This window comes from Chiloscyllium plagiosum, chromosome 35, assembly GCF_004010195.1.
Source record: "Chiloscyllium plagiosum isolate BGI_BamShark_2017 chromosome 35, ASM401019v2, whole genome shotgun sequence".
In the NCBI taxonomy this organism is placed as follows: domain Eukaryota; kingdom Metazoa; phylum Chordata; class Chondrichthyes; order Orectolobiformes; family Hemiscylliidae; genus Chiloscyllium; species Chiloscyllium plagiosum.
In genome coordinates, this window is record NC_057744.1 from 29,715,160 (window position 1) to 29,738,652 (window position 23,493).

At 42.3% G+C, this 23,493-nt stretch overlaps 1 non-coding gene across 1 annotated transcript; it reads right to left on the reverse strand.

The window, feature by feature from the left end:
• Positions 1-20,256: 20,256 nt before the first annotated feature.
• Positions 20,257-20,383, reverse strand: LOC122540798. Its single transcript, XR_006309415.1, has one exon. It is a non-coding gene; the product is annotated as a U4 spliceosomal RNA (small nuclear RNA).
• Between the last annotated feature and the right edge of the window lie 3,110 nt (positions 20,384-23,493).

Sequence of the window (23,493 nt, forward strand, 5' to 3'; positions counted from 1 at the left end):
GATTCAAGAATGTTTTAAAACTCAAGACATATTGGGATACCTATCTGGAGTAGATAGGACTTGAACCCAAGCTATCTACATCACAGGTAGGGACACTACCGTAGTGCTACAGAGCCATCCAAAGATGTTAACTCCAGCATCAGTTAGAGTGGGATTGAACATGACTTTCTAACCATTGAGCTCAGACGTTATTGCATACCCATGGAGTAGGATGAGACTTGAACTCAGGGGCACTACCTCACTTAATTTAACTCTCAAACAGCACCACCTGGTGTGACAAACCCAGGTCCCTGAAACATTCGCTGGGTTTCATGATTAATCGTCAAATGACAAGACCAAAGGGGCATCGCCTCCCCTCAAATTTAACTTTCCTTAGGTTTGAGTTAACAGATCTCTACTGGATATCACTTGAGAAAGATATAATTTATTTCCAAATGGCAGAGATGTTTTTGGGAAGGGTGTGGGGAAGATCATCCATAGCACCAGTATATCACTGATATTTAATAATCCTTGCACAAAGAGTCTACCTGTATTGACAATGGTGATGGCAAAGCCAGGTTTGTCTGCAATGCTTCTGAATAACTCTCCCATTTACACCTCCTGTCAAACTAGGGGTCTTCTTTGTTTGGGCATTTACTATCTCCTGCTGATCTACACCATTACCTTGCTGTCATTTAATCTCGGAGAAAGTGAGGACTGCAGATGCTGGAGATCAGAGCTGAAAAATGCATTGCTGGAAAAGCGCAGCAGGTCAGGCAGGAGCAGGACAATGGACATTTCGGGCATAAGCCCTTCTTCAGGAATGAGGAGGGTGTGCCAAGCAGGCTAAGGTAAAAGGTAGGGAGGAGGGACTTGGGGGAGGGGCGTTGGGAATGCAATAGGTGGAAGGAGGTTAGGTGAGGGTGATATGCCGGAGAGGGGGTGGGGGTGGAGAGGTCGGGAAGAAGATTCAGGTCAAGAAGGCGGTGCTGGGTCCGAGGGTGAATCTCTCCAATCTTCCACTCTGTCGTGGACATTCCCTTTTGTTCCTCCCCTGCCCCTCACCTTTCCCTGCTTCTGCATTTGCTTAAAACTGGTTACATTTCTGACATTTTGCAATTCTGAGAGAAGGCCATAGACCTGAAATACTAATTCTGGTTCTTCCTCCATTGATGTGTCATGGTTAGCCAAGTGCTTTCTGTATATATTTCAGAATTCTAATGTATTTCAATTCATTAACTAGAATATTTTCTGCATAATTTGACAATTGAAACCATTGGGCAATCTGTGCATGCTGGTATAAAGGGCAGCAGATCCTCCATGAAAAATCAAAACAGGAATTACATGAATATAGCCCTTGATACTTTGCATGTTGGAGGCACATATGAGAAGCTGATCTGGTGCTTTTCTAGTCTGAGGACCCATAAGGACACTGTCCTGTGTTTGGGATTCTATAATAGTAAATATTTGCCTCCTGAACAAACTTCACATAGATTTCAGAATAGGTCTGTTTTCCAGCTCCCTGTGGGAAGAATATAAATGTCTTATTCAGTCACTACTGAAGACTGATTGAGGAAGAAGCAAATAATTTAATGCTGAGAAATCAAAATTTCAAAATCTGTTGGAAGTGTGCCAGCAATATTCTCAGGATTCCTTTCATTTAATTGTTATGTAGCTCTCAGAAATGTATTTGTGTTCTAGAAGGCTGTGACATATTCCGATAGCAGAAGGTTTGTCAAGAAGGTGTATTCAATCAGGGGTGAGTGACTAAAGATTTTTAAAACTATGAAAGAGTTTGATTAGGTAGATGTAGGGGTGACATTCTTACTTGTGAAATAAAATTAGTACAATAGAGTCACAAACGAAATTCAAAAGGGAATTCAGGAGAAACATCTTTACCCTGTGTGTGGAACATGCAGTCACCTGGAGTAATTGAGATGGAGAGTATAGATAATTTTAAATAAGCAGTCCCAAAAAGCCATGACCATTTAGGTTAGAATGGGAGGTGAAGGGTCATTTATACCACAAGTATTGTCAACTTGGGTCCAATGGTCTGTATCTGCATTGTGGATTTTTGTTGCTGAAGTTTAAGTTAGCATGTTCTTATTCATGGGGTAGAGAAATTTCTCCTGAGGTCCCTCTAAGATTTGTTGAAGACCATGCTACCTTGATGACCTCCAATTTAAATTCTCCTACATGGAGAGGGCAGAGTGCCCAATGATGGAGGTAGGAGGTAGGATTCAGTACGAAGTAGGAAACACTGGGATACATACATTTGCACTGTATCAGCAGAACTCCTGAGCTTAACCACAACATTACAACTTTATTTCAAGGTTTCTGACTAGTTAGCCCGACTGGCTGTATTACTGAGAGAGTTGATTTCAAATCCACTGTTTAAAGGGATTTTACTGTCATACGATCGGGCGGATTTTGTGGCTGGAAGCTGAGCCTATGGAAAATTGATAAAGGGGTTGCATATGCTCAGAAGGTATCGATGTAACCTGAAGAAGCCTCAAGGATATCCTGTTCTTCAGGAAGAACCCAGCCAGTGAGACCAAGCAGCTGTGGCTGGAGGGAGCGGAAGTAGGCAGCAGGAGGAGGGTGGTGGCATGTTCATGGATTCAGTATTGAAGGCAAAGTAAAGACCAAAATAGGTAAGGAACAAGAGAGGTGGAGCAGAGTGTTAATGTCATTGGACATGATCCAGGTGCTGTGGACCTGGGTTCAAATCACACCATAGCAGCTGCTGTGTTTTAAATACAATTAGCAATTTGGGAATATAAAACAACTTCAGTGATGGCAATCATAAAACTGTTGTCAAAAGCTATCTGGTTCATTACTGTTCTTTAAGGAAGGAGAAGCTACCATCCTGGTATGTGCCTCCCAACCCATAGCAATATGGTTCCCTCTGAAATGAAGTGAAATGAATGAATAGCTTGCTAAGTCAAGGATAGTTGGGGGATGAGCAATACGTTTTGCCCCTGGCAATGATAACCATATCCATGAAAGAATAAAGAAGAAAATAGCAGCAGCACAGCCAAATGCATTCTGATCAGTGTACCTCGATTGGGGATGAGGCTGGCCAAGGAGTAGAGATCTGCATCTTAGAATCCCCACAGTGAGCAAGCAACCCGTTCAGCCATTTTAGTCCAAACTGACGCTTTGATGAGCATCCCACCCAGATCCACCCCTGCATTCTGCATTTCCCATAGTCAAGCCTACACATAGAGTCATAGAGATGTACAGCATGGAAACAGGCCCTTCAGTCCAACCCGTCCATGCCGACCAGATATCCCAACTCAATCTAGTCCCACCTGCCAGCACCTGACCCATATTCGCCCAAACCCTTCCTATTCATATACCCATCCAAATGCCTTTTAAATGTTGCAATTGTACAAGCCTCCACTATTTCCTCTGGCAGTTCATTCCATGCATGTACCACCCTCTAAATGAAAACGTTACCCCTTAGGTCTCTTTTATATCTTTCCCCACTCACCCTAAACCTATGCCCTCTAGTTCTAGACTCCCCCACCCCAGGAAAAATACTTTGCCTATTTTTCCTATCCATGCCACTCATAATTTTGTAAACCTCTAAAGGTCATCCCTCAGCCTCCGACGCTCTAAGGAAAACAGCCCCAGCCTGTTCAGCCTCTCCCTATAGCTCAAAGCCTCCAACCCTGGGAACAACCTTGTAAATCTTTTCTGAATCCTTTCAAGTTTCACAACATTTTTCCGATAGGAAGGAGACCAGAATTGCATGCAATGTTCCAACAGTGGCCTAACCAATGTCCTATACAGCCGCAACATGACCTCCCAACTCCTGTCCTCAATACTCTGACCAATAAAGGAAAGCATACCAAACGCCTTTCTCACTATCCTATCTATCTACGACTCCACTGTCAAGGAGCTATGAACTTGTATTCCAAGGTCTCTTTGTTCAGCAACACTCCCTAGGACCTTACTATTAAGTGTATAAATCCTGCTAAGATTTGCTTTCCCAAAGTGCAGTATCTCACATTTATCTGAATTAAATTCCGTCTGCCCTTCTCAGCCCATTGGCCCATCTGATCAAGATCATGTTGCAATGTGAGGTAACCTTCTTCATTGTCCGCTACACCTCCAATTTTGGTGTCATCCGCAAACTTACTAACTATACCTCCTACGTTCACATCCAAATCATTTATATAAGTGTCGAAAAGTAGTGGACCCAGTACTAATCCTTGTGGCACTCCACTGGTCATAGGCCTCCAGTCTAAAAAAACAACACTCCACCACCACCCGCTGTCTTCTACCTTTGAGCCAGTTCTGTATCCAAATGGCTAGTTCTCCCTGTATTCTGTGAGATCTAACATTGCCATCCAGTGTCCCACTGGGAATCTTGTCGAACGCCTTACTGAAGTCCACATAGATCATATCTACCCCTCTGCCCTCATCAATCTTCTTTGTTACTTCTTCAAAAACTCAATCAAGTTTGTGAGACATGATTTCCCATGCACAAAATCATGTTGACTATCCCTAATCAGTCCTTGCCTTGCCAAATACTGTATCTCCTGTCCCTCAGGATTCCCTCCAACAACTTGCCCACTCTCACACAACAACTCACCAAAACGAAGGACCCGATACCCAGCATGACCAAAGCTAATGTAGTGTACAAAATCCCATGCAAGGACTGCACAAAACACTATATAGGACAAACAGGAAGACAGCTAACGATCCGCATCCACGAACATCAACTAGCCACGAAACGACACGACCAGCTATCCCTAGTAGCCACACACGCAGACGACAAACAACATGAATTTGACTGGGACAACACATTATAGGGCAAGCGAAACAAAGAACAGCCAGGGAATTCCTAGAACCATGGCACTCATCCACAAACTCCACCAACAAACACATCGACCTGGACCCAATATACCGGCCACTACAGTGGACAGCTGAAACTGACAACCGGAAGCGGCAGGGACAGGCCACTATAAATGCCAGAGGAAACACCACAGAAGCGCTTCACAGGAGGCTCCCAAGCACTGAGGATGTCACCTAGACAGGGGACGAAACGTTTGCAACAAAAACTTCCAGCTCGGAGAACAGAACCACAGCAACTTGCCCACCACTAACATCAGGATCCCTGATCTTCTTTGGACTGTGGGACCAAAACCATAGCACCCAGAGGAATCCCATGCAGACATGGGGAGAATGTCTATTTGCAGTTGGCACAATCACCCAAGGAGAGAACTGAACCCGCGTACCTGGCACTGAGAAGCAACAGTGCTAACCACTGAGCCACCCCATAGTCTGGTGTATCCTTAATCTATGGTTCTGTTTGTCTTTGTCCGTCTCCTTAGAGTTGGACTAGTAACTTGTCCTTATCTTTTCTTCTCTACCAATGCTCATACTTGCCAACTCTTTGCTCACACTACATACATTTCCTGGAGTTTAATACAGAATGCTGCTTCTATGCCAGTCTCCATCGCAGATTATCTCTCCAAATGAATTGAATTAGCTTTATTGTCACATGTGCTCAACTGAGTACAGTGAAGAGTTATAAGTCGCCACTTACAGCATCATCTTAGGTACAAAAGGTACCTAGGTGCAATCCTTAGTCACAGACTAGAGAAAGGAAGAGAAAAAAAAGTGTTACATTACAGTTATACACAGTATAACCATAGATCAGACAAACAATAAGCAGTGCTAAATAAACAAACATCACGGTCTCTCTCCAAAGTCTCTTGCAGTAGACCAGTGCAGGGTGGTTCCTTGTGGTCTGACCATTGACTGCTGCCACACAGCCTCTCTTTTTGCCAGAAATACATTATCAAATAAATTACCAATGGACTTACATTAGCTCTGCTGCCCCCTCACTCTGCCTGCTCAAGCACATCACTTCTCACACAATTTACCAGAGAGCTGCATCCAACCCTCCCTGCAAGAACAACAAAAGATTGAATTTAAAGAGAAGTACTGCACATGCTAGAGATCTGAAATAAAAACAAAGTGCTGGCAAAACTCATCATTAGAAAAGATAGACTTGTGTTTGTCATGATTTTCACCATCTTCAATGTCTCAAAATTATTTGCAATCATTAAAGAATAGTCAATGTTGAAATGTCAGAAAGACTGCACAGGTATATCCATCCTGGTTGGTCTATATATAGTCTACTGTATATGTGTCCATGTGTTCATTACACAGGCCATCAACCTCCTCCTTATGCAACGTCATGTCTCTCCCTTAACCAATGAGCTCTGCAAAGTGAAGTCACCATTGTCTTTGCGATTCACAAGACTGCTCTCTCATTAAAGTATAGCAGCTGATGATGAGCTCAGCTGAGGGTCATCACACCACAGGCAAGGGAGAGGTTCAGAAGGAGAGTTCTTCATGGTAGCCTCAACCAGTGCAGGAATTGAACCCACATTTTTCATAGCAAATCAACCCCCAGTACACTGTATCCATTAGCTCATTCAACAAATGCTATTACTCTCATTCAGATTCCTCTCTCATGGGAGAATAGAGCACAGATAAATATGGAGGACTGGAGGTCATATTCTGTAGTATTTTTCAAAATGGCTACAACCCTTAACCTGATGTATTTGTTGTCTCTACCAGTATATTCTACTGCCACCAATCATCCCTTGTCCTTGCTTTGTCTTGGACCTCCCCTACAGTTAGAGGTAGAGGATACAACACAATATAGACTTTCTGTTCTTCACCAACAAGATTTATTGCAAGATAGAAATAAGCACAACTTCAAATCGGTCAGTGTAAGAACTAGGATCCTAGCTGATATAGTTACATTTGTCCCCCTCACAAGTTAGAGTCAACTTCCTTGTCTCCACTCACAGTCTGTGTGACATCAGTAGAATGGATGGAGCCAATGGAACATGAACATTAACCCTTTTAAAACCATTATCTTATACAACACCCGTCAGCCATCTTAAAATTGATGGTTGTAGAGGATTGATTGGATAATCAGTGGAGTCTCAGCATGCCTGGCTGTCAGAGATAGAGCCTTCCAGCTAGCTGTTGACAGCTTTAAATACTGGACAGCCGCATAACACTCACTGGTGTGAATTTGACATCAGTGGTGAGTGAAATTTGATCATGAGAATAATAATAACTTTAACATTCTTATTTTGACAGTTTGAGTTCGAATCTTTAATTTCCCACAGTGCCTGTAAAGAAGGTACAGGCCATAAACACCATGTACTCCCATTCCAATGCTAACTCCCAACTGCTAACTCACACAGTAGGTCATATAACCCACGGCTGTGGCATATTGTTCTCCATTTTGTCCACAAGGAAAATCTGACCTTTCAGTCACTTGCCATTTCAATACACCATCTTGTTCTTATGCTCTCATTTTTTTGTCTTCGGTCTGTTGCAGTGAAGTTCAAGGTAGAGGTACGGTATCTCATTTTGTTTAGCCACTTCACAGCCTTCTGGGTCAACTGTGAATTTAGCAACTTCTGACCATGAACTCCTCCCCCATGCCTTCTTCCCCCACTGCCTAGTGCCTGGTTTTCAATGTTTAGCTTTCAGCAGAACTTACATGTGTTCTGTTATTAACACCCACTGTTAACATTTACTTCAGTCCCAAGCTTTGACAATTTGCTACAACCATCACCGTTCACTTTGTCGTTTGTCCTGGAAAAAGGCTCATAGTTCCTTGAAAATACAGTTGCAGGTAGATAGGATAGTAAAGGCGGTGTTTGGTATGCTTGCCTTTATTGGTTAGTGCATGAATATACGATTTGGCAAGTCATGTTGCGTTTGCAAAGGACATTGGTTAAGCCACTTTTGGAACACTGCGTGCAATTCTGGTCTCCCTGCTATAGGAAGGATGTTGTGAAACTTGAAAGGGTTTGGAAAAGGATGTTGCCAGGGGTTAGAGGGTTTTGAGCTATAGGAAGAGGTTGAATAGGCTAGGACTGTTTCCCTGGAGCTTCGGAGGCAGAGGGTGAGCTTATAAAAGTTCATAAAATCTTGAGGGGCATAGATAGAGTAAATAGACAAGGTCTTTTCCTCAGGGTAGCAGAGTCTGAAACTCGATGACATAGGTTTTAAGGTGAGAGGGGAAAGGTTTAAAAGGGGCCAACATCATGCAGATGTTGGTGCGCGTATGGAATGAGCTGCCAGAGGAGGTGGTGAAGGCTAGTACAATGATGCCACTTAAAAGGCATCTGGATGGGTATCTGAATAGGAATTGTTTAGGGGGATATGGGCCAAATGCTGGAAAATGGGACTAGATTAATTTAGGATATCTGGTCAGCTTGGAAGAGTTGGAGCAAAGGGTCTTCTGTTTCCATACTGTATATCTTTATGACTATGACTTACTATCTCTAACCTTCTACTTGCTCCTTCCTAAGTTTCTCTGCAGATAAACCCATCACTTTTCCATCTCTCTATTCAGTTGCAAAGAAAAAAAGTCATATCGGACTCAAAAATTAACTGGTTCTCTCTGCACGGATGCTGTCAGACCTGCTGAGTTCCTCCAGCACTTGTGTTGATTTCAGATTTCCAGCATCAGAGTATTTTGCTCCTGGTTGAAATTCTGCGTTGACTCTTTGAGCTGCGTCTGTCAACCAAGAGTCTCTGAGCAGTCACAGCAGGGACCTGGGCAGTCCAACTATACCAGAGTCAAGTGCGATGCATCATGTAGATCACCTGGAAAAAGGAAGAGTAAATATTCATTGACGCCCAAGGATATGAAGATTAGTCTTTTACACAATGTTAGGCTATTAGGTTTTTCTTTAATTTTGGGTCTCAAGAACATTTCTTGTTTCTGCCACCCCTTTTATTTACTGCCCATCAAGTTGCCTTCTCACTGGTGATAAATGGTAGGGCATACATTGATTGGGACTGTGGATATGATGGTGTTTTATGTAGGGAAAACTGAGTGGGTAGGGGAATGCAGTTATCAGGTGAGTGGAATAATAACACCTAATGAAACCCAACATTAATGAAGGCATCACAGGCAGTAACACACATGACTGCTCGGACATTAGCATTAATCCATTCCTCCTGCTATTCCTTGGAGTTGAGTGAAGAGGTTGGGTGCTCTCAGCCTTTACTCTCCTGCAGCTTCCCAACCTCAGTGTGGTGCAATGTAGTATTCTGGTGACCAGGAATGGTTGATGCTGAAAAGCAACTCTACATGAGTCTAGGCATCTTCAGCATGATTATGGCTTTCTCAGTTTTATATACATGACTTGCACAGTATCATTCTGGGTGTTATCAGTTGGGTCCCTCAAAGTTGTCATAGAGTCAACAACACAAAGAAAGGCCCTTCAGTCCATCAAATCTGCACTCAGGAACAAGCAACTAACTATTCTAACCCCACTTTCTAGTACTTGGTCTGTAGCCTCACATGCCTTGGCATTGTAATTTCCATTACAAAACTTTAAACTTGGAAATATTTCTCCATGCTTTCAGTGTCACTGGGTCAAAATTCTGGAATTTCCTTCCCAATAACACAGTGAGGCAACCTGTAGCGCATGGACTGCAGTTCGAGAAGGCAGCTCACCCCCACCTTCTCAAGGGCAACTAGGGACAGGCAATAAATGCTGGGCCCAGCCAGCGAGATCTTCATCCCACCTGTGAAATTAAAAAAAAGGTACATTTCATCAGGTGTCTTCCAAGTAGCCAGTCTGTAAATCTGCTTTAAACCATGGAGAGATGAAGGAGATGGACTGCCACAGACTAAAAGCAACAAGAAGAATGTCCAGAAATGTTATGCATACCTGCATAAAGATCTTTTTATGGCTGCAAACTAATGGTACATTGAGGGAAATGGAAGCCCTTGTAGTTGATAAATACTTCTGGGTGGTCTCAGCATGCCCATATCGTCACTGGTGCCCTTCATCTGTGGGAAGCCAGCCAGAACTGTAAACCTGAGTACACCCTCATCTGATTGGCATCGGTGACAAAGTGGATATAATTGTCTGTCTTGGCAAAAAATCACAAATCTTTGATGCAGTTTTTGGCTGTGCATGTAGGGGTGGCACGCTGGTTAGCACTGCTGCCTCACAGCACCAGGGGCCTGCGTTCGATTCCAGCCTCAGGTATGGAGTTTGTATATTCACCAAATGTCTGCATGAGTTTCTTACCACAGTCCAAAGATGGACAGGCTAGGGGGATTAGCCATGGGAAATGCAGGGTTACGCAGATAGGGTGTGGGAGTAGGATGCTCTTCAGAGGGCCAGCATGGACTAGTTGGGGTAAATGGCCTGTTTCCACACTGTAGGGATTCCAATTTACAAAACCTCTTAGAGGGCTCAACAGGGCACTTACTTGAAGGATATTTCCCCCTCTGGTTATAGGGTTGGGGGCATAGTCTCAGAGTAATGAGTAGACCATTTAAGACGATGAGGGAGAATTCCTACACTCGAACAGGTGAATATTTAGAATTCTGTACCACAGTGGACTGTGGAGGTTCAGTCAGGGTACGTTCAAGATAGAAACTGATAGAGTTCAGAATATGAAAAATATTACTGGCTGTGGGTATGGTGTGAGAAGCTGGTGTTGAAGAAGGAGACCAATCATGAATTGCAGAATTGCCGAAATGTCATGATGGGCCAAATGGCCTACTCTTGTTCTGATCTTTTATATTCGATCTCCAGGAAAGACCTGGAATGAGCCAAAGGCAAAGGCAATAAACGTGAACATGACTTTCACAGACACTGTCTGGATAGCAGGGCTATTTATCAACAGTTTGCGATCTGAAACTTCATACATCTGTCACCAACTGACATCAGAACTGAAGTCTCCTGAACAATGTTCGCTGTAAGCTATGCACATATCTGCACAAAAATATTTATAGGTACCACAAAAGAAAATGAACGAGACTCATTGCCCTCAGACAATGATGTCCCAATGTGTTAAAGGAGTTTGCTTTCTACCTGCACTCCTTGTGTTGTCACTCCTATGAGATGGATCTCTTTGCTTATCTCTTTTCCGCTATGGCATGGCATGGAGATTGTAATTCCTGATCCTTCTACTGCTGGCAGTGGTCTTAGGCTTCATCTGGGCTCCAAATTTAAAAAAAAAACATATATTTTAAGCTCTGCTCTGAAAATCACCGCTTCAAACATTCAAACCTCCAAAAGTGTCAAAGGGATCCTCTCAGCAAAAGCATTGTGCTATTCATTCCATCAAACAAGAAAGTTGGAAGATTTAGTGCTTGTATGTTTCTCTGTCACATTATCAGCACCACCCATCCCATTTCCTCCCCCCATCAGCTTTCCCCATTGCGTTCTGGCCTTGTATTCATTGACAGATGACTGGCTCACCCAGAAATACGTTGCAAAAGCCATGTTAATATTGCTGTAATTGGGAGAATAAACACATCGAAATTGACAGCGCACCCTCTCCAGGGGGTTTGCTCACATGCAGCCTCAGGCAATATGGTTAAATATAGAAGTCAGCAGCTTGGTGAAAGCTTCCTGATGTACTGTCAATTTCCCTGCTTGTAACTGCATGCCAGCCCAATCCTGACCATACAGAGCTGAATCGGGACCCTATGCAATACTGTGTTTCCTAGCCAGGAATTGCAGTGTGATTTTGCCCATATTCATGAGTCAGATTCTTGAGGGATCTTGTTTGGTCCATGTCTCCGGATAATGATCAGCTGGAGATACCCAGCCCCTGCCGAGGCTGTGCACTCTCCTGCGGATCCTTGGCTCTTCTTGGGGTCTCCTTTACTACCTTCACTAATGCCACTGGCTTAGCTTCTTTTACCACATCTTTTCCTACTGTGCCTTTCTTTAACAACCAGCACTGTGTCTTTACATGTGCCCCTTTACCACAGTGGAAACACCTGAGGCCTTTCACCTCCTTTCCACCTATTGTCTTCTTTTTTATCCTGTCGTAAACTCTTATCAGTGTTCTCTACTCTGTTTTGTAGTGTAAGATCTCCCCTTTTTCCAACCTTTATCCCTCCCAGGACAAAATTCTAGCTGGAAGCTTGTCTTATGTACTAATATGTATTCATCTGCTAATTCTGCTGCCTTTCTCACTTCCTGAACTTTCTGTTACTCCGCATGAATTCTTACCATCTCTGAAAGTGAGTTTTGAAACTTCTCTGGTGGAATGCTCTCTCCATGGCCCTATCTATTTTCAAAGCATGCACCCATCTATCAAAATGACTATGTTTAATTCTTTCAAATTCAACGCAAGTCTGACCAAGTTCCTTCTTTGTGTTTCTGAACTGCTGTCTATATGGTTCTGGTACCAATTCATAAGCCTGTTTAACCTCTTCATAATCTCTTGACCGCTCATCTGACAGTGTGGCAAATATCTCACTTGCTCTACCTACCAGTTTAGTCTGAACTAGCATTACCCATAAATCCTCCGGCCACTCCATCTGCTGAGCTTATTTTTCAAATGAAATAAAGAAGGTTTCAACATCTTTCTCATCAAAATGTGGCAGGGTTTTGACATATTTGTATATATCACTACCTTCTCTTTTAATCTCCATTCTGTTAACTTGACTTTGCTGACTAAGTGACAGCTTCAAATTCAAATTCTCTCTTTTTGCTCAGCTAAGAACATTCTCTCTCCCTCTCTCTTTTCTCTCTCTCTCCCTTTGTTTATCTTCTAATTCCATTTTCCTCAATTGTAATTTAAGTTTTTCTACCTCTACAGCACTTGCCTGTTTCTCTGGCACACCGAAGCGTTTTCAGTAACTCCTTTACAACTTCAGCTTTCCTTTTGTCCTTGGTTAAACCTAAATCTAACTTATTTGCTAATTCTAAAAGTATGGTCTTTTTCTTTCCTTCTCAGACCCTCTTCAGCAATTTTAAGAGCCATTTTTCTCACTTTTAATCTAATCAACTACAAGTCACTGAAATTAAACAAATTGTCTCACCTATGTTTTATAGAAAGATTTAGGACCCTTACCTGCAAGTGTGTAAGTTTGCTGCGATGTTTCGTACCAACCAAATCTATTCAAATCTGTCTTAAAGCTATTCAAATCACAAATCCAAGACCCAAACTGTTCAAATCCCGACAATGACCCCCCAAACTGTTACAACACAAGGTAAACCCTCCTGCTTAATTTAACTTAGCTTCACAGAAAAGATTGATCCCGTGCAGCAATCTGTGAAAATTCGAGAAGCTAAGGACTATTTAAAGTAAAAATTAACAACTTTATTTTTTAAAAGTATAACAGAGAATAATTAACTAATAACTGCTTACAACTCCTTTCTCTAACCTATCTTTTACCTTCCCCTTCTACATAGAACATTACAGGCCCTTCAGCCCTTGATGTTGTGCCGCCCTGTGAAACCAATCTGAAGTCCATCTAACCGACACTATTCCATTCTCGTCCATATGCCTTTCCAAAGTCCATTTCAATTCCCGTAAAGGTGGCGAGTCTACAACTGTTGCAGGTAGTGAGTTCCACGCGGAGAAAGTGAGGGCTGCAGATGCTGGAGATCAGAGCTGAAAATGTGTTGCTGGAAAAGCGCAGCAGGTCAGGCAGCATCCAAGGAGCAGGAGAATCGACGTTTCGGGCATGAGAGTGAGTTCCACGCCCTTACTACTCTCTGAGTAAAGAAACTACCTCTGACATCTGTCCTATATCTATCACCCCTCAATTTGAAGCTTCCTTGTACTAGCCATCATCATCCCAGGAAAAAGGGTCTCACTGTCCACCTGACTACCTTAATGTCGCGATCAAGTCACCTCTCAACCTCCTTCTGTCCAAATTTGCACCCCAATATGCCAACATTTTCATGTACAGGTTCGAACAAGGCTTCTGCTCTATGCAAGACCTCCAACCATTACTATATACCAGGTACATTGACGACATTTTCTTCCTCTGGACCCATGGCAAGGAATCACTGATAAAACTAAACAGTGATATCAACAAGTTTCATCCCACCATCAAACTCACCATGGACTACTCTCTACTATCTGTCTCATTCTTGAACACATGGACTCCATCAAGGATGGGCACCTCAGCATCTCACTCTACCACAAACCCATGGATAACCTCATGATGCTACACTTCTCCAGCTTCCACCCGAAACATATTAAACAGCCATTCCCTATGGACAAGCCCTACGCATAAACAGGGTCTGTTCAGATGAGGAGGAACGTGACAGGCACCTGGAAGTACTCAGGGACGCCTTCATAAGAATGGGGTATGATTCTCAACTCATCGACTGCCAGTTCCAACATGCCACAGCGAGGAACCGTATTGACCTCCTCAGGAGACAAACACATGCTGTAACCGACAGGGTACCCTTCGTTGTTCAGTACTTCCCAGGAGCCGAACAACTATGCCATGTTCTTCGTGACCTGCAACACACTATCAATGAGGATGAGCACCTCACCAAAACCTTCCCCACATGTCCACTGCTCGCCTTTAAATAGGCACCAAACCTCAAACAGATCATTGTTCGTAGCAAACTGCCTGGCTTTCAGGACGTTACCATACAACCCTGTCATGATAGACGCTGCAAGATGTGTCAGAATGTAGACACGGATACCACAATTACGGGTGGGGACGCCTCCCACCATGTATGTGGCAGGTACTCATATGGATGAGCCAACATTGTCTATCTCAAAAGCTGCAGGCAAGGATGCCCTGAGGCACGGTACATTGGCGAGACTAAGCAGAAGCTACGACAATGGATGAAGGGACGCCGCACAACAATCAACAGACAGGAGTGTTCCCTCCCAGTCGGAGAACACTTCAGCAGTCTGAGACATTCGACCTTGGACCTTCGGGTGACCATCCTCCAAGGCAGACTTCGGGACAGGCAGCAACGAAAAGTGGCCGAGCAGAGGCTGATAGTCAAGTTCGGTACCCATAGGGAGGGCCTTAACTGGGAACTTGGGTTCATGTCACACTACAGGTGACCCCATTGCACTATACACAGACACACACTCTCCCACAGATACACACTCTCCCACAGACCCTCTCTCATACGCTCACACATACATTCCCACACAAACCCTCTCACTGACTTATACGCCTCTACACTTACATACACATCCTGTCTCACAGACATTCATAACCTCCCCCCTCCCCCCCCCCCCCCCCCCCCCACACACACACATACACATATAAGTTTGTGGGGTGAATTTGTACTTGCAGAATTATATTTTACTTTGCTCAAAAAACGCATGAATCCATGTAAGATTCTGTAAATCTGTTTTTTAGATTAGAATCAGTCTGACCATTGTGGCACAGACAGCCTCACAGGGAAGCTCACACCTTCAATATGCTATCTGGGCCGACATGAGACCAATTGTTAAAGTTCACTTGAGAATGTAACTTTTTTAAAAAAGTTTTGCGTTTAACATATGAAAGAACTGAAATCAACATGTTCATTCTAGCAGATGAGAGACTTAACAAACAATCCAGGTCTTTTTCAATATATAATTTCAGTTACATCACATTGTAAACGTTTGCTACAAATTCTGTGTCTTACAATCTTATTCTCCACAACCACCAGATGAAGGAGCAGCGCTCCGAAAGCTAGTGCTTCCAAATAAACCTGTTGGACTATAACCTGGTGTCGTGTGATTTTTAACTCTGTCCAACGAAAACAGCCAAAGTCCCTCAGCCTTTCCTCGTAAGATCTTCTCTCCATACCAGGCAACATCCTGGTAAATCTCCTCTGAACGCTTTCCAAAGTTTCCACATCTTTCCTAAAATGTGGTGACCAGAACTGCACGCAATACTCCAAGTGCAATCGCACCAGAGTTTTGTACAGCTGCAGCATGACCTCGTGATTCCGAAACTCGATCCCTCTACTAATAAAAACTAACACATCAAAGGCCTTCTTAACAGCCCTATCAACCTGGATGGTAATTTCAAGGGATCTATGTGCATGGACACCGAGATCTCTCTGCTCATCTACACACCCAAGAATCTTACCATTCGCCCAATAATCTTTATTTCTGTTGCTCCTTCCAAGGTGAATCACCTCACACTTTTTAACATTAAACTCCATTTGTCACCTCTCAGCCCAGCTCTGCAGCTTATCTACAATACTAGTCCGATAAAACCCTCAATTAATAAAGAGCAAAGAAAATTTATAGACAAGGAACAGGCCCTTCGGCCCTCCAAGCCTGAGTTGATGCAAATCCACTCTCTAAACCTGTCGCCCAATTCCTAAGTATCTGTATCCTTCTGCTCCCCACCTACTCATGCATCTGTCCAGATGCATCTTAAATGAATCTACCGTGCCTGCCTCTACTACCTCTGCTAGCAACACGTTTCAGACACCTACCACCCTCTGTGTACTTTCTGTGTGTATCCCTCTTAAACTTTTCACCTCTCACCTTGAAAGTATGACCTCTTGTTATTGAATCCCTCATCCTGGGAAAAAGCTTATCTCTATCTACCCTGTCTATACCCTTCATGATTTTGTAGACCTCAATCAGGTCTCCTCAATCTCTGTTTTTCTAATGAAAACAATCCTAACATACTCAACCACTCTTCATAGTTAGCACCTTCCATACCAGAAGATTTACCAAAAATTCAAATTTCAAAACCAGGCGCTGTCGAATCTTTTCTTTGTATCTTCCTCTGTCTTCTTTTCTTCTTCTTAGAGATTAAGTTTCACGGGTCACGGATCGATAAAGGTAACTTTAAGAGAGCTATTTTTCAGACAGTCTGTACATGCTGGTGGCTTGGCAGTTCTCCCCCAACTGTTCAATTTGTACCGGCCTTATACCCTCATAGCATCAGATTGTGTCATTGACTTTTAATATTGTCAATATACTAAATGCAAACTTGATTGGGATTTGGTATTTTTCAAATTATAAATAAACTGATTGGCCTAATTTGAACTTTTTTTTATCTCCAGGCAACCAGCTACACCAGCTGCTTGACCAAAAGGTTATATTGTATCTTGTTCAGAACACTTGGTGCTGTCGGGTAGATCTGCTAGCTTTTAACTTTCTTAAAAGGTACGCTCACCCGCATCTTCATAACACATTCCATGCCCTAACCACTTGCTGGATGAAAACGTTTTTTCTCACATCGCCGTTACTTCTTTTGCACATGATTTTAAAGTTATGCCCTCTCAGTCTGGTTCCTTTTACAAGCAGGAGCAGCTTCTTCCTTGCTCCTCTATCTCGTCCTCTAACAATTTGGAAATACTCTACCAAATCTTCTCTCCAAAGAGAACGGCCCCTTAAAACCCATTGTCATAACAGAAGCTTCTCATTCCTGAAGCAATCAATCATTCCTGCACTCTCCCCAATGCATTCAGATCTTTCCTATTATGTAGCACCCACAACTATACAAAATACTGTGGCTGTGATCAATCAAGTGTCATCTAAGGTCCCTTCCTTCCTCTTGTACTCTATGCTAACAACACTGCGTGCTTTATTACCTGCTGTCTCCACTTGTCCTGCCACTTCCATTGATCTGTGCAAACACACACCCAGCTCCCTCTGTTCCTGCACTCCCTTTCAGAATTGTACCCTATATTTGATATTGTCTTTCAATGTTCTTCCTACCAAGGTATAACACCTCACAATTCTCTGAATTGAGACACATCAGCCACCATCATCTACAGATCAAAGGCCTTTGGAGTGCTACACTGTCCTCAGTTTACAATTTTCTCCAAGTTTCATTATCAGAGATGAGGGAAGGGGAGGTCTCCTGGGTCCTAGTGAGCACATCACTTGGGGCTCATTACCCCATCAGGATGAAGGAGTTTGGTCTGCGGCAGATCAGGGAGCAACTTGGGCATGCTCAATAGGCACCTGACTGCTTGGTGTTACTCCACTCAAGACTGAGACTGAATATTATTCCTTCTCGTTGTATTTAATTCCGCATGTGTTTCAGACGTGTGTTTACTATGATCTCAGTGGGAGGGTGGAGGAGCCAATGGGATGGGAATACTCTTTCTGGGTTTAATCATTGTACTCTGCATGACATGGGATGGAATTTCTGTCACAGGGTTACATTTCAATTTCACCAACAAATTCTTAAAGCAAACAGTTCATGAAGACAAATGTTACATGTTAACAATTCAAAGATTTAAGTTTCCCTGCGTACGGTTTTATATTGCACTGGCCAAAGTTTCGTTGAGGAGGATTTTGGCTTAAGAAACAAGTTAATAAAGCACCATTGAATCTAATGTGACTGTACTATATCATGTGATGGGTGTGTTAAAAACTGAACACAGGAAATGAAACACTTGACATTGTCATGTACAACTGGAGAACATGAACACTGTGACACTGGAGCTCAGCATTTGAGCAGATCGTGTCGTTTTGCAACTGGTGACAAGAATTGTGCCATCAAGATAGCAAATCAGGAATCAAACAAGCCAGCTTAATCCCTAGAGATGGTGCCACCATCTCCTCACATAAATAGTCCCATAACATTCCCATGTGATTGCAAGAGATGTTATTTTCATTATGTCTCCCTTTTATCATAGAGAAGGAAAAAGGAACAGGAGTAGGCCATTTAACCCTTCGAGCCTGCTCCGTCATTCAATATCATCATAATTAATCGTCCAATTCCATACACAGTTCCAACTTTCACTCCATATCCTTGATCCCTTTAGTCCTAAGAACTGGGATCTAACTCTTTCTTGAAAACATTTAATGTATTGGTCTCAACTGTTTTCTCTGACAGAGAATTCCACAGATTCATCACTCTCTGGGTGAAAAAGAGAAGTCTCCTCATCTCAATCCTAAATTCCCTACCCTGTCTCATCTATGGCACCTTATTCTGGATTCCCCAGTTATCCGGAACATCCTTCCTGCATTTACCCTGTATGTCCTGTTAAATTTTTTAAAGTTTCTATAAGATCACCCCTCATTCTTGTAAACGCCATTGATATAGTCCAGTCACACTTCATACGTCAGTCTTGTCATCCCAGGAATCAGTCTGGTAAACCTCTATTACACTTCTTCCTTTGCCAGAATATTCTTCCGCAGATAAGGAGCTCAAAACTACACACAGTACACAGGTGTGATCTCAGCAAGGCCCTGTACAGCCGTAACATGACATGCTCCTGTCCTCAGTTCTCTCACTATGAAGGTAAACATTTGCGTCCTTCATTGTGTACTGCACCTACATGCTTACTTTCAGTGACTGGTGTACAAGGACATCCAGACCTTGTTGCATCTTGCCCTTTCCCAATCAATCACCATCAGATCATGCCTGTCTGCCAGCCAGTTTGCTATTCATGTCCGTACATGGCCTCCAATTCCACGTGCTTTAAGTTTTCCATTCTCATCTCTTACGGGAGACCTGATTGAACACCTTCTGAAAATCCAAGTAAAACACATCCACTGTCTCATTTTCAACGTAAACTTCAAATAGATTTCCGTTTTGTAAACCATGCTCACAATCTTGTTTCATTTTTTGCTATTAAAGTTTTATTCTGGACTCTAAAATTTTCCCTCCTACCAATATCAGACTATCACTTTATTCCCCGATCTAACTTCCCCTGTTTCTGACTTTAATAACATCCCCAATACTACCACTATAACTTGGGGGTCTGTATACAAGCCCATTGTTATTTTCTTCCTCTTAGGGTTTCTAAATTCTACTCATAACGATTCCAATTCACCAGAGCTGATATTGTTTCTTACTGTCACATTAATTTTGTCTTTAACTAGTAATGCTACTCCACTTCCTTCTCCATTTTTGTCCATTTTTCCTAAAATCTGGATACCCCTGGATATTCAGTTCCCATCCTGGTCACCTTGTAGTCACATCTCCATAATCCCTAACATATCCATTTGTATCTATTTGAGAAATTAATTCATCCACTTTTTCACAAATTCAGTAACAAGGCCTTAAACCTTGTCTTTCTACCATTTTCAGTCCTGTTCATGTTAATTTGCACTGTGCCTCAAATTCTCCACTAATCACTTCTCTTATTTTCCCATTCTGTCTGTATAGATTTCCAATCCCCTGCCATGTTAGTTTAAACCCTCTTCAACCACACTAGCAAATACTCCCTCTAGGGGGTCAGTTCTGGCACTACCTAGGTGTAACTCATCCTGTATACACTGTTCCCACCTCCCAGAACTGGTCATAATGCCCCTGGAATCTGCAACCCTGCCTCTTGTGCCATGTCTCCAGTTACATAGTCATCAGATATATCCTGTTATTTCTACTTTGACTGCAGATAGCAAACAAATTTAGGCTTTGGGCCAAGTGCTGGAAAATTGGATTAGAACATATCGATGCTTGATTGCCACTGCATGCACAATGGACCTCTTTTCATGCTGTGAATATTCTACAACATGATTTTAAAGGTAAATTTGATCAATTTTTAAATGTAAAAGTAGTCTCTGCTGAGACCATCAAGAATTGCCATTGCAAACTATATATGAAGTCATCATAGTGAGGTATTGGGAAAAGTTTTCAATAAGCAAAAACTCTGCCTTGGCTACGATACTGTCACTGTGCAAAGCTGTGTGCAAGTCATTTCAAATCACTTTCCCAACTTTTAATCTTTCTGTAGTTTGGTTTCTTAGCTTCTCATCTAATTTCTTGTGGCTTTTCCATCCTTATTTCCTTCAATGATGGAAAGCATCAGAGACTTGTATGCATTGGGATATATCATGATGAAATATGTCCCATCAGCGTGATTTCTGAATGGGTTCGACCTTGCCGATGTCCTATACTCTGGGCTACAGCCCCTTTTGGTTCCTCAGGCAGAATAAATATAAAATTCATTCTTTGAGCAATACTTAACTTGGAGTCTAGTCCCTATTGACAGCAACTATTCATTGGTGGTGCATCTCAGCGCAAGTTAATCATTACTTCAATAACTCAAAGGCCTTGTCACCATGAAGAAGTGTTTGGAAAATTAGCTTATTTTCAGAGCAAGCACATCACCACAGGGATAATTTTACCCTCCAAAATATTCACAGTTTATGAAAGTAAACATTTGACATTGAAGTTTACAAAAACAGCAATATATTTTTCTCTGTACAATATATTTGCAATCTTTTTGATACTTATAACATACATTCCATGTCAAGCTTGAAGATTTATTCAAGTTAGCCCTGAGCATCCCTTAACAAGCAGATCACATAGTCATCCAAATCCACTCAATTCTCCAAAGAAAGCTGAGCATTGAGCATCTTCATTAACATTAGAGCATACCATTCAGATTGGAGTGTCCAATACAAGTTGGAATATATTATTCAGATTGCAATGTACAATTCAAATTGGAGTGTGCCATTCAGGTTAGAGTGTAGAATTCAGATTGAGTATATCATTCATGAGTGTACCATTCAGATTGGAACATACTAATCAGATTGGAGCGTCCAATTAAAATTGGAGTATACAATTCAGATTGCAGTGCTCAATTCAGATTGAGTATACCATTCAGATTAGAGTGTAGAATTCATATTGAGTATATTATTCATGAGTGTAGCATTCAGATTGGAGTGTGCCATTCAGATTGGATGTGTCTTGACTCAATGACTGACATAACATAAAGGTTAATTTCAAAATTCACAGTAAAGGCACAAATCAGAGTTCAAAGCTAATTTGAATCCATGTTGCTAGAGCAGTAGTCTGGGGTTCAGAAGAATTAGTCCATTAGTGATATTACCATTGAAGCTCCATCTCAATGCTCAGGTTTCCTTCGTCCCATGGGTTTCCCACCTATAGCCAATTGTATTGACTAATGGGTTTGCTTTATCTAGAGGGCAATTCTGCAGAACAAGGCCACCATTAAACTGGATTGAGAGCAGGTAAGGCTGATGAGGGGCTGACAGAGATTGCTGATGATCAGGCGAGGATGTCTGATGAAGGGATTATCTTATCCAGGGCCCTGACACTTGTCAAGGGGACCCAGTCAAGAGGAGGGGATTGACAGGCAGTTCATGGGGCTGGATTTGTAGGGTTTTCTTGCTGTACAGGAAGGAATGATTCCTGTCCTTTCTGGTCAAGCAATTTTATAAAGGCTTATGGATTCAACTATCCTCCTGTAGTTTAAAAAAAAGGAATCAGTATTAAAATGAAGGTGCATAAATTCTTTAAAATATTCAAATGATAGCCCCATAACCTGACTCACTAGCCTTTATCTTGGTTTTGTTATGAAGGTAAGGTGTATACTGTATCTTTAAGAGAGAGAGGACGTAGTAAAGACTGACTGAAAGCACAGTGTCTCGAACAATTTAAACATGTAACACTTGGGGATCCAAGATGGAGGCGACCCAGTAAGACTGAGTCTATAGTGCTCCTCCCAAGACTTGGGCACAGTGGGTCACTTGGTTGAAACAAAAAGCTGGAGTTGCATTGCCATGGAATAAAAACAAGTTCAAATTCAGCCAATCTGTTTAAATTATGCCCCAGGTACCAAAATCCAATCGAATTTGAACTTAGTGTTTTGGATATAAAACCGGACATTTTGAACAGTTCGGGAGAACTGCAAAAAAGCCAACAAGTATAGACTGCTCACCGAATAGCTATCTGAATGGTATCTATGCATAAGAAATTTGTACAGCAGAACACCAAAGCCAACCTAGAGAAAAATCTACAAAGGAAAATTGACAAAGGAGAATGGGTAAAGCTGACTTGGTTTTGAAATATGATTTCTTTTTGTAAATCTTAATTGTTTTTTTTAATCCCATTAGGGAGAGAAGTCCAGGTTTTTGACCCAGTGACAGTGGAGGAACGGTGATATATTTCCAGGTCAGGAAGGTGAGAGGTTTGGATGGGATCGTACAGGTGGTAGTGTTCCCATATGGCACAGGATGCATGACTTCTTGACTCAGAAGTAAAAATGTGAGCGAAGTACAATAGTGAGGGAAGAGAACATTCAAACTCATTTAAGATTTAATAAGACTGATGTCCCAGAGTTGCTGCTGCATTTGACTTTACTGCACTGGAGAGAGGATGAACATGGTTTCAATGAATTCTGACTGATAACATAAAAGCCACCACTATGATGGTTGATCATGATCTACTTAAGTGTGGATGGTGCTTAGTCAACATCTGAACAAACTGATAAAATATAACATTAACCATTGCTTACAATCATACTCAGTGACATAGTGTGGATTGATTAAATTGTAAAATGGAAATCCTGGTGATTATCTATAATGGTAAAATGGCCATCGTGCATGCACAGACACAGTCTGTGATGTCAGGAGGTCACTTCAGAGTAGGCTGCAGGGAAAATCTACACAAGTATCAAAAGTGTCATAGTGTTCTGTGTGCCGGGACATCACCATCAGACTGTTTGCCAAAGGCACTGGTGGGATGGGCAAGGCAGAGGCTGGGATTCCAGCGGGAGCAGGATACCTACACCAGGCAATTAAAAATCTGGAGAATGTGTATAAAGACATATTTCATCCAGCACCATCTTTGAGACTGGTTGCTTTCCAACACGTACCACAAACAATAACTTCCTTTTTGAGCCTTTGCTCTCTTTATGCCACCTACAGGCAATGTTTACATGAATCGTCGACAATGGAACTATTAGGCCGTCTTGTGACACAATGGTAGTGTCCCTACCTCTGGAATGAGGAGCCCTGCATTCGAGTCCCACCTAATCCAGTGGTGTG